Source organism: Lutra lutra, chromosome 6, assembly GCF_902655055.1.
Source record: "Lutra lutra chromosome 6, mLutLut1.2, whole genome shotgun sequence".
In the NCBI taxonomy this organism is placed as follows: domain Eukaryota; kingdom Metazoa; phylum Chordata; class Mammalia; order Carnivora; family Mustelidae; genus Lutra; species Lutra lutra.
The window spans coordinates 32251835-32262156 of record NC_062283.1 but is presented as its reverse complement, the minus strand read 5'-3'; the positions used below and the strand labels follow the sequence as shown (position 1 = coordinate 32262156).

The 10322-nt window shown below is 37.1% G+C and overlaps 1 pseudogene; it reads left to right on the top strand.

Moving 5' to 3' along the window:
* Positions 1–592: 592 nt before the first annotated feature.
* On the top strand, positions 593–975 carry LOC125103186 (40S ribosomal protein S15a-like; annotated as a pseudogene).
* Positions 976–10322: the final 9347 nt, after the last annotated feature.

Sequence of the window (10322 nt, the reverse complement as noted above, 5' to 3'; positions counted from 1 at the left end):
AAATAAAACTGTTACATCATTTAAAAATGTATCCAACTCTGCCTTCAGATCAGGTCATGACCCCCCAGTCCTGGGATCCAGGCCCATGTCGGGCTCTCTGCTCAGCAGGGAGCCTGCTTCCTCCTGTCTTTCTCTCTGCCTGCCTCTCTGCCTACTTGTGATCTCTCTCTGTCAAATAAATAAATAAAATCTTAAAAAAAAAAATGTATCCAAGAGTTTATATCCGGCAACTGTTTCCTAAATATAAAGACATTTTTACTTTGTTTTTCTTTTCTCCAATTTTATTCTCAGCTTGCCTAACTTTTATCCTAAATTTAAACATGCAAAATATTTTGGTTGGTCACCATATTTTACTTCTCTGCAAAACCAGAATCTGTAGGGATGTATGGCTGGTTCAGTCAGTAGAACATGTGACTCTTGATCTCAGGGTTGTAAGTTTGAGCCCCAGGTTGGGTGTAGAGATTGCTTAGAAATAAAATCTTAAAAAACCCCAACAATCTATCAAATCTATCAAAATGAATTTCTATTGCCATAAATTTCTAAGAGTTAAAATGTTTCTTCTGTGCTCTTTCTGCCATCCTTCCGTGCTGCCATAATGGTGCACACAGATGCCCTGGCAGATGCCTTCCAGAACAGTAACACTGCTGAAAAGAGAGACAAACACCAGGTTTTTATTAAGCCATGTTCCAAAGTCATCATCCGGTTTCTCACTGTGATGAGGAAGCACAGTCACGTTGGCGAATTTGAAATCGTTGATGATCACGGAGCTAGGAAAATTGTTGTGAATATCACGGGCAGGTTAAACAAGTGTGGAGTAATCAGCCTCAGATTTAATGTGCAACTGAAAGATCTAGAAAATGGCAGAATAACCTGCTGCCATCCTACATTGTCCTGACAACCTCAGCTGGCATCATGGACGGTGAAGAAGCAAGACGAAAGCACATAGGAGGGAGAATCCTGGGATTCTTTTTCTAGGGATGTAATACATACATGCAAATAAAATGCCCTTAATAGAAAAAAAAAAAGTTTCTTTTGTTTGACTGTTTGCAATCTGGTGTAGTATATAATAGATCAAAAGCATATAAATTTATTAGACATTTTTAAAAGTAATGATCAGCCATAAAAAATTAAAATTATCTTGACAATGAATCTCTTTAGAAGGTAGATGGCTCTTTCCCCAATTAATTTAATGTATCTGTGGAAAAATAGTACTTATTTCTGACAAAATTACTTATTTTGAGACAAAAATGTAGTGTTAGTTTTATTTTGAATTTTCCTTTTAAGCTTGGAAACTTTGTGTGCATAGATAAGTAGGTGCTAATGGGTGGAATTTTGTTGTAGCAGTTTTGCTTAACTGCTTGAATTTCTGCAGAATTTTATTTTCTAAATCACATAGTGAAGTATCATCAAAAATTATTTTAAATAATGTAACAACTTACAACTTGGTTAGGTCCTCCCTCTATTTTGTTGGAAGCAAATTATAAACTACCTGACCTACAAAAATAATTTGTGGGGGTAGGGGGTGGTAGAAATGGGTGAATTGTTTTGTTTTGTTCTTTAGTTTAAACAAACTAAATTTTAAAAATTGAAAAGGGAAAAGGTATGTTTGCGCTATGCTTGACAAAATGACCTCTTTGGTTCTCTGTTGCTAAGGCCCAGAAACATCACAATGGAAACTTTTGATCTCATTTTAGGGTTTTTAATCAAATTTATTGAGGTGTAATTTACATAAGACAAATGGAAACATTTGAAGTATTCAGTGTCATGAGTTCTGGCAAATGTATGTGCCATATAACCGCTACCCCAACCAGTATACAGAGTATTTTAGTTGTCCCCCAAGTTCCCTCTGGCCCTTTTGTAGTCAGTCCTCCTACCCCTTTGTACTTCCTACTTCCCCCAGCTATTCATAGGATTTTTATCAGTGTAAATTGGTTTTGGGGAAAAAAGGGATTTGTTCCTCATTCTTCATTCTTCGACTCATTTGTTGTCTCCGTTTCTGGGAAGTAAACTTAAATGTAAACATACACAGCTAATCTAACTACATTATCACAAGATACGCTTCCATTTTTTTAAATGATTGGTTCTTGTGAACTTTAGACAATGCTGCAAATCATTTGACTTAGTTATTTTACTTACTCTCTTTGTAAAGTTTAAAAATTTTGTTTCTTTGAAAGATTTGTAAGATCAGAAGTGATTATGTTGCTCTATAGTCTCAACTTAAATGATTTTATGACTTTAGATTAATTTGAGTTATTGAATAAGTGACTTTTGATTACCGGCAATATTCTGAAAAGAAATAATTCATAGAAGAGGGAGGCAAGGAGCGCCTGGGTGGCTCAGTTGTTTGGGTGTCTGCTTTTGGCTCGGGTCATGATCCCAGGGTTCTGGAATTGAGCCCCACATCAGGCTCCTTGCTCAGCTGGAAGCCTGCTTCTCCCTCTCCCTCTGCTGTTCCCCTGCTTGTGCTCTCATTCTTTCTGACAAATAAGTAAAATTTAAAAAAAAAAATGAGGGAGGCAAACCATGAGATTCTTTACTCTTGGAAACTGACCGTTACTGGAGGCCAGGTGGGTGGGGGATGGGATAACTGGGGGATGGGCATTCAGGAGGGCACGTGATGGAATGAGCTCTGGGTGTTACACACAACTGATGAATCACTAAATTCTACCTCTGAAACTAATAATACACTATATGCTAACTAGCTTTAATTTAAATAAAACCTGAAAAAAAAAAAGAAATAATTCATAGAGACAGATAAAAAGATTACTGGGTCATCAAGCAGCTTTTGTATATATACTCTTATCTGTATTTGTTTTGCACAACTCAGATTAAGGTGGTAAATTCAATGTGACATACATATTGGTGTATTGTGTTAATAAAGTTAGTTACATCTAAAAGTTGAAGTTAAATAATATTGTCATCCAATTATATATGTATTTCTGTATGATTAAAACACATACATAATGATGTATTAAAATTAACAACCAAAAAAAGAGAAAACTTGTGATTCAGACTTGGTCTTGGAATATTCATTATGCTTTTAAAAAGTTGTAGAAAAAATTTCTTTTTTCCTTTAGTATAATCCACCTAGCTAGCAGAGATTTATTTTAGAATACTCTCAGTATCCTGATAACTTTGAGTGTTTTGTGCTGTCATTTTCTCAAGTTATTTTTGAAATAAGTAAAATCCCTTTGCTTCTGAGAGACCTAAAAGTTATATTTTATGTTACCATCTTTATATTTATTTTTAAATGTTTTATTGTCACTCTGGTTATTAAGATAGCAAAATCTAAAACAATTTCTCACTCTCAGGTACCTGTGCACTTAATCAAGTAATCAGTTTCTGCCAGAAATTTTTTGTTTTTGTTGCCTTTCTGAAACCCAGATCCTGGATTCAGAAATTAAAACTGTCGATATCTTTAAATCTAAAATAAAAAAGAAAAAGCAAAAGAAAAAAATCATTACCCACTTGACCACTGGATGGCACCAAAGGCTTAATCTTTACCTTATAAAACAGGAAGAAGTAATTAGAAGTAATTAATTACTAATTAACTACTAAACAGAAGTAATTAGGCATACTCTATATATTTTAAATTAATTCTATATTATCAAAAGAGTTACCCTATTAAACCCATGATGTGGAAAAAGCTGACAAATAAAGAGTAGGAGTTCAGCCTTGATTAATTCTGTTCAAGTAAAAAAAAAAATTAACATATTTTATAAAGATTTTTTAAACCACTCAATCAGTCAATCAATTAATTAATTTGGAGAGTGAGCAGGAGGAGGGCCAGAGAGAGACGGAGAGACAGGATCTCAGGCAGACTGCACTGAGTGTGCAAAGCCCAAACAGGGCTTGATCTCAGAAACCTGAGATCATTACCTAAGTGGAAATCAAGAGTTGGACATTCAACCAACTGAGCCACCCAGGTGGCCCTCCACCAGAAAATTTTAGAAGAATAAATGAATTATGTAAAGTTGCAGGATAGAAAATTAATATACAGGAATTGGTTGTATTTCTAAATAATAATAATAGCAATCATAATAAACCATCAGGAAGAAATTAAGAAAATAATCCCCTTTACAACTGCACCCAAAAGAATACAATACATATGTATAATGTTAACCAAGAAGGTAAAAGACCTGTACCTTGAAAATTATAAGACACTGATGAAAGAAATTAAAGACAATACAAATAAATAGAAAGGTATACTGTGCTTATGGACTGGAAGAATTAATACTGTTAAAGTGTCTGTACTACCCAAAGTGATCTCTACCAAAATACCAATGGCAATTTTCACAGAACTAGAACAAATAATCCTGCAATTTGTATGAAACTACAAAAGACCCCCCCCCAAAGCCAAAGAATCTTAAGAAAGAAGAACAACGCAGGAGGTCTCACAACCCCTGATTTCAAACTACACTACAAAGCTGTAATAATCAAAACTGTATGGTACTGGCACAAAAGCAGACGCTCATAGATGAGTGGAGCAGAAAAAAGAGCCCAGAACCGAACCCATGCTTATATGATCAATTAGTCTATGACAAAGGAAGGGAGAATATACAATGAAGAAACGACAGTTTCTTTAGCAAATGATGTTGGAATGGAATATTAGTTGGTGATCAAAAAGAATGAAATCTTGCCATTTGCAACAATGTGGCTGGAATTACAGGATATTATGCTAAGCAAAATAAGTCAGAGAAAGACAAATATTACATGATTTCACTCATATGTGGGATTTAAGAAACAAAACAGAGGAACATGAGGGAAGGAAAGGAAAATAAAAAAAGATAAAAACAGAGAGCAAGACAAACCATAAGAGACTCCTGGGGCACCTGGGTGGCTCAGTGGGTTAAAGCCTCTGCCTTTGGCTCAGGTCATGATTCCAGGGTCCGCATTGGGCTCTTTGCTCAGTGGGGAGCCTGTTTCCTCCCCACCCCGCCTGCCTCTCTGCCTACTTGTGATCTCTCTCTCTGTCAAATAAATAAATTAAAAAGAAAAATAAGAGACTCTTAAATATAGAGAACAAACTGAGGGTTGCTGGATGGGAGGTGAGTGGGGGGATGGGGTAACTGAGTGACGGGTATTAAGGAGGGTGCTTGTTGGGATGAGCATTGGGTGTCGTATGTAAGTGATGAATCACTAAATTCTACTCCTAAAATTAATATTTAATATTAATATTAAATAAATATTTAATAAATTAATGTATGTTAACTAACAAATTTAAATTAAAAAACAAAACAAAACAACCATAAATGGTGTTGAGAAAACTGGATGACTATGTGCAAAAGAAGGAAACTGAACCACTTCCTTACATCACATACAAAAATAAACTCAAAATGTATTAAAGACCTAAATGTGAGACCTAAAATCATAAAAATGCCCCCAAAACATGGGCAGTTAACTCTTGGAAATTAGTCTTCACAATTTACATATATTTTTGGATCTGTCTCCTCAGGCAAGAGCAACAAAAGCAAAAATGAACTACATTTTCTGTGGTTGTGTGGTTGGGATTCCAGCAAACTAAGAAGCTTTCTTTTCTTTTTTTTTTTTTTTGAAGATTTTACGTATTATTTTAGAGAGAGAGAAAGTAAGAGCAAGTGGGGGCAGGAGCAGAGGGAAAGGGACAAGCAGACTCTGTGCTGAGCAGGGAGCCTGACTTGGGGCTCAATCCCATGACACCAAGATCATGAGCTAAACTGAAATCAAGAGTCAGAAGGGTAACCTACTGAGCCACCCAGGCTCCCCCAAACTAAAAAGCTTTTGCATAGCAAAGAAAACCATCAACAAATGGAAAAGGCAGTCTACTGAATAGGAGAAGAAATTTACAATTACTATTTTGGTAAGGGGTTAATATCCAAAATATATTAAGAATTAATACAAGTCAACACACAAAAAGCAAATGATCCAATTAAAATATGGGCAGAAGATCCAAATAGACATTCTTCCAAAGAATATATACAAATGACTGGGGTGGCTGGGTGGCTCTGTTGGTTAAGCATCTGCCTTTGGCTCAGGTCATGATCCCGGGGTCCTGGGATCTAGCCCCGCATTGGGCTCCCTGCTCAGTGTGGTGCCTACTTCTCCCTCTCCCTCTGCCTGCAGCTCCCCCTGCTTGTGTGCTTTCTCTCTCTCTCTCCATCAAATAAATAAATAAAAATCTTAAAATAAAAATTAAAAAAAAGGAATATATACAAATGACCAATAGACATGTGAAACTATGCCCAACATCACTAATTACCAGGGAAATACAAATCAAAACTCACAATGAAATATGACTTCATGTCTGTCAGAATGGTTAGTATAAAAAAAAGCAAGAAATAACAAGTGTGGGGAGAATATGGAGAAAAGGGAATGTTCCTGAGCTGTTGGTGGGAATGTAAATTGGTGCAAAAAATGAGCCTAAAAATGAGCCCACAATAAAAAACGTTAAAAGATTTTTAATTTTAAAAGCCAAATTAAGATAAAAAGTACAAATTTCTAGTTATAAAGTAAACAAATCACAGGGTTGTAAAGTGTAACACGGAATGTAGGCAATGATATTTTAGTAACTATGTATGGTGACAGATAGTAAGTAGGGCTTATTGTGATGACCCTTTGTAATGTGAATAAATGTCAAGTTACTATGATGTACATCTGGAACTAATACAATATTGTATCCCAACTATACTTCAATAAAAATAAATAGTAAGACCTTTGCTTTGTCAAACACGCAACAAGGAGTTTTTTATGTCTTAATCCTTTTTCTTTTTTTTAAGATTTTAATTTATTTATTCGACAGAGAGAGAGATCACAAGCAGGCAGAGAGGCAGGAAGAGAGAAAGAGGAGGAAGCAGGCTCCCTGCTGAGCAGAGAGCCCGATGCAGGGCTCGATCCCAGGACTCCGAGATCATGACCTGAGCCGAAGGCAGCGGCTTAATCCACTGAGCCACCCAGGCGCCCCTTATGTCTTAATCCTAAACAGGCTAAATAAAAAAGACCATCCAATTAATGATGCTGAATTAAAACATTTCTGAAAAATCTTATTTGGTTAATTCTGTACCTTAGGGGAAGGAATTGTGTAAGAAAAACTGTACTAAAAATTAGAAATAAGGCAAAATTTTGCTTGCTTCATTATTTAATATCATACTTGAATAGTTTCTCACAATCCTGCCTGATCAAAATCTGGGTATCTTAGGGATTGCAACTTGTATAAAAGAACCCAGCCAGCCCTGTACTATTAAAGATTAATCTGGAGAAAACTGGTAAGGTATGATGGCTTTGCTTTTTCTCTGGTAAAGAAGATAATGTCAAGGTTATGATTTTATTGCCCTGTTATACATTAACCATTTTTTTTATTAATTTTTTTTTATTTTTTCAGCATAACAGTATTCATTATTTTGCACCACACCCAGTGCTCCATGCAATCCGTACCCTCTACAATACCCACCACCTGGTGCCCCCAACCTCCCACCCCCCACCCCTTCAAAATTCTCAGATCGTTTTTCAGAGTCCATAGTCTCTCATGGTTCACCTCCCCTTCCAATTTCCCTCAACTCCCTTCTCCTCTCCATCTCCCCTTGTCCTCCATGCTATTTGTTATGCAACACAAATAAGTGAAACCATATGATAATTGACTCTCTCTGCTTGACTTATTTCACTCAGCATAATCTCTTCCAGTCCCGTCCATGTTGCTACAAAACTTGGGTATTCATCCTTTCTTTTTTCTTTTTTTTTTTTACAGCTTTATAAACATATATTTTTATCCCCAGGGGTACAGGTCTGTGAATCGCCAGGTTTACACACTTCACAGCACTCACCATAGCACATACCCTCCCCAATATCCATAACCCCACCCCCCTCTCCCAACCCCCTCCCCCCATCAACCCTCAGTTTGTTTTGTGAGATTAAGAGTCACTTATGGTTTGTCTCCCTCCCAATCCCATCTTGTTACATTAACCATTTTTAATCTTTAACAGCTTTTCCTGACTACATACTCTCGGCTTTGCAACTTTTTTTTTTTTTTTTTTTTGTGCCTTTGGATCATCTCTCTCTTATTCTTCCCGGTTCCTTCATTAATGAGTTTGATGAGACTTCAAAAAGTCTAAAAAAATACATTTCTCTCACAGTTAGGCTTTTATTTTTATTTTACTTTTTTTTTTTTAAAGATCTTATTTATTTATTTGACAGAGAGATCACAAGCAGGCAGAGAGACAGGAGGAAGCAGGTTCCCTGCTGAGCAGAGAGCCCGATGCGGGGCTCCATCCCAGGACTCCGAGACCATGACCTGAGCCGAAGGCAGCGGCTTAACCCACTGAGCCACCCAGGCGCCCCAGAGCTAGGCTTTTAGAGTGGAAATACAGAGACAACCGGAGAAGCCTCATTAGAAACAGAACAAGACCACCCCGCTCCCCACTGCCACACACACAATATGTCTGATAAACCACATCACTGCGTGGTTCACTGTTCCACTGCTTCTAAATGTTACTGTTTGGTCTGTTGTTAGCAACGGGACTTTACTACAACCTGGTGTTGAAGACACCTCCTCAGCCACTTCTGTTCCAGAACTTCTTTTCTTATCACTGCTTCCCCAAAAGCCAGTTGCTGCTTCTGTCACTTTTGTCAGTGAAATGATTGTAGAGTGGGTCTCCATTTTCTCCTGTCGTCCAGTTTAAAAATTGAAGTCTCAGGTGGATGAACTTGATTGGTGACTTCAAAGAAGGCTAGGGACTGACTTTTCTGATTTCTATTACGGGAGGGAGGCAGGACTCATAAGGAAGGGACCAAATATTTTGGAGTATTCTACAGATTTCCAAATCCCATAGCCAGCCAGAAACCATAAGCAGGGTCCATACATGGAATGAGAGGTGCTGTGTGGAGGGTCTGCTGTGAATAAGGGTTTTGGTTCATAGGCTCCATCAGTAGTTCCTAAGCCCGGTTAACCTACAGACTCCCAAGAGATAATGAAATGGTTGTTTTTGTTTTAAGCCACAAAATTGAGGGGTGGCTTTTACACAGCAAAAGATAACTGAAACATACACGGTGTATTTTTTATATGAGCCTGCCTTCTTCACTCAATATTGTTTCTATTAGATTTATCCATTATCGAAATACCAGTTTATTCATAATCATCACTTACACAGTATTCCATTGTATGGATAGACAACATCTTGTCTATCCATTTATTGTTGAGAACTATCTTGTTAAGCTATTTGAGAATAACCTGTGGACATTATGAGAGTGTACCCTAAATAGTTTGGCACGTGTGTTTGAAGAACAAGGACATTTCTTCTGCATTACCATAATACCAACATCACCTCCAAGACACTTAAAATGGATACAATGTTATCAAATATACGCAGTCCATATTAAAATTTCTCCTCTTGTCCCAGTAATGTCCCATAGTAAATGTTTGTTATTTTAAGCTGTTAAATTTTGGCATCATATGTTATACAACAATAGATAACCAATACAGTGGGTATGACAGCACAGGTATTCTGGGGATTTGGTGATCCACAGTTCCCTGTGTCTGTTCATATGTCCCCATTTCATATCTCACGGTCCAAATCCATCCCAACCAGTGGCCTTATCTTAACAAAGAGACCCTATGGGGTTATGCAATTAATAGCTCTATGACTCTTATCTATAGGTTTTTGAAGAAAAGATGTCCTTTCAAACTGCTACTTTTTTTTTTTAAATTTCTCATTCATCTTGAGTTTGGATGAAAAGCTTTTAATTTATTCTTTATTCTTTGTATGCTCTCTAGGGCAGTCTGAGGCAGTCAGCCTATAAAGGTGGGAACCAAAAAACCTCAGGGAAATCACTCAGCATTTGTCTGGTACCTACCCTAATCTAAAACCTGGTTGTGTGTTACGTGGTGTGTGAAGTCAGTGCGACAGTTCAGTGATGTTTCAGTGGCCCCAATGGATTAGCACTGAGTCCATTTCCTTCCTCAGCACGCCCACCGCATTTAGCTTGAAGTTTGAACTTGAGCCATGTGCTGGCTGATTTTGTGTCACCTGGGTTAGGCTAAGGTACCCAGATATTTGGGTCACAGTGTAGATACTGCTGTGAAGGCATTTTTATTTTTATTTATTTATTTATTTTTTATTCATACACAACTGTATATTGTAAAGGAGAACATAAATTATATTCTTATAAACATTCTCAGTTTTGTACCATATGAAGTTAGATTCCTTGAGTGCGAAGGCATTTTTGAAGATGAGATTTAACATTTAAATCAGTAGATTTTGAGTAAAGCTGATTACCCTCCATACTGTGGGTGGGCCTTCCAGTCTGTTGGAGGACTTCAGAGGAAAAGACTGAGGTTCACTGAAGAAGAGGGA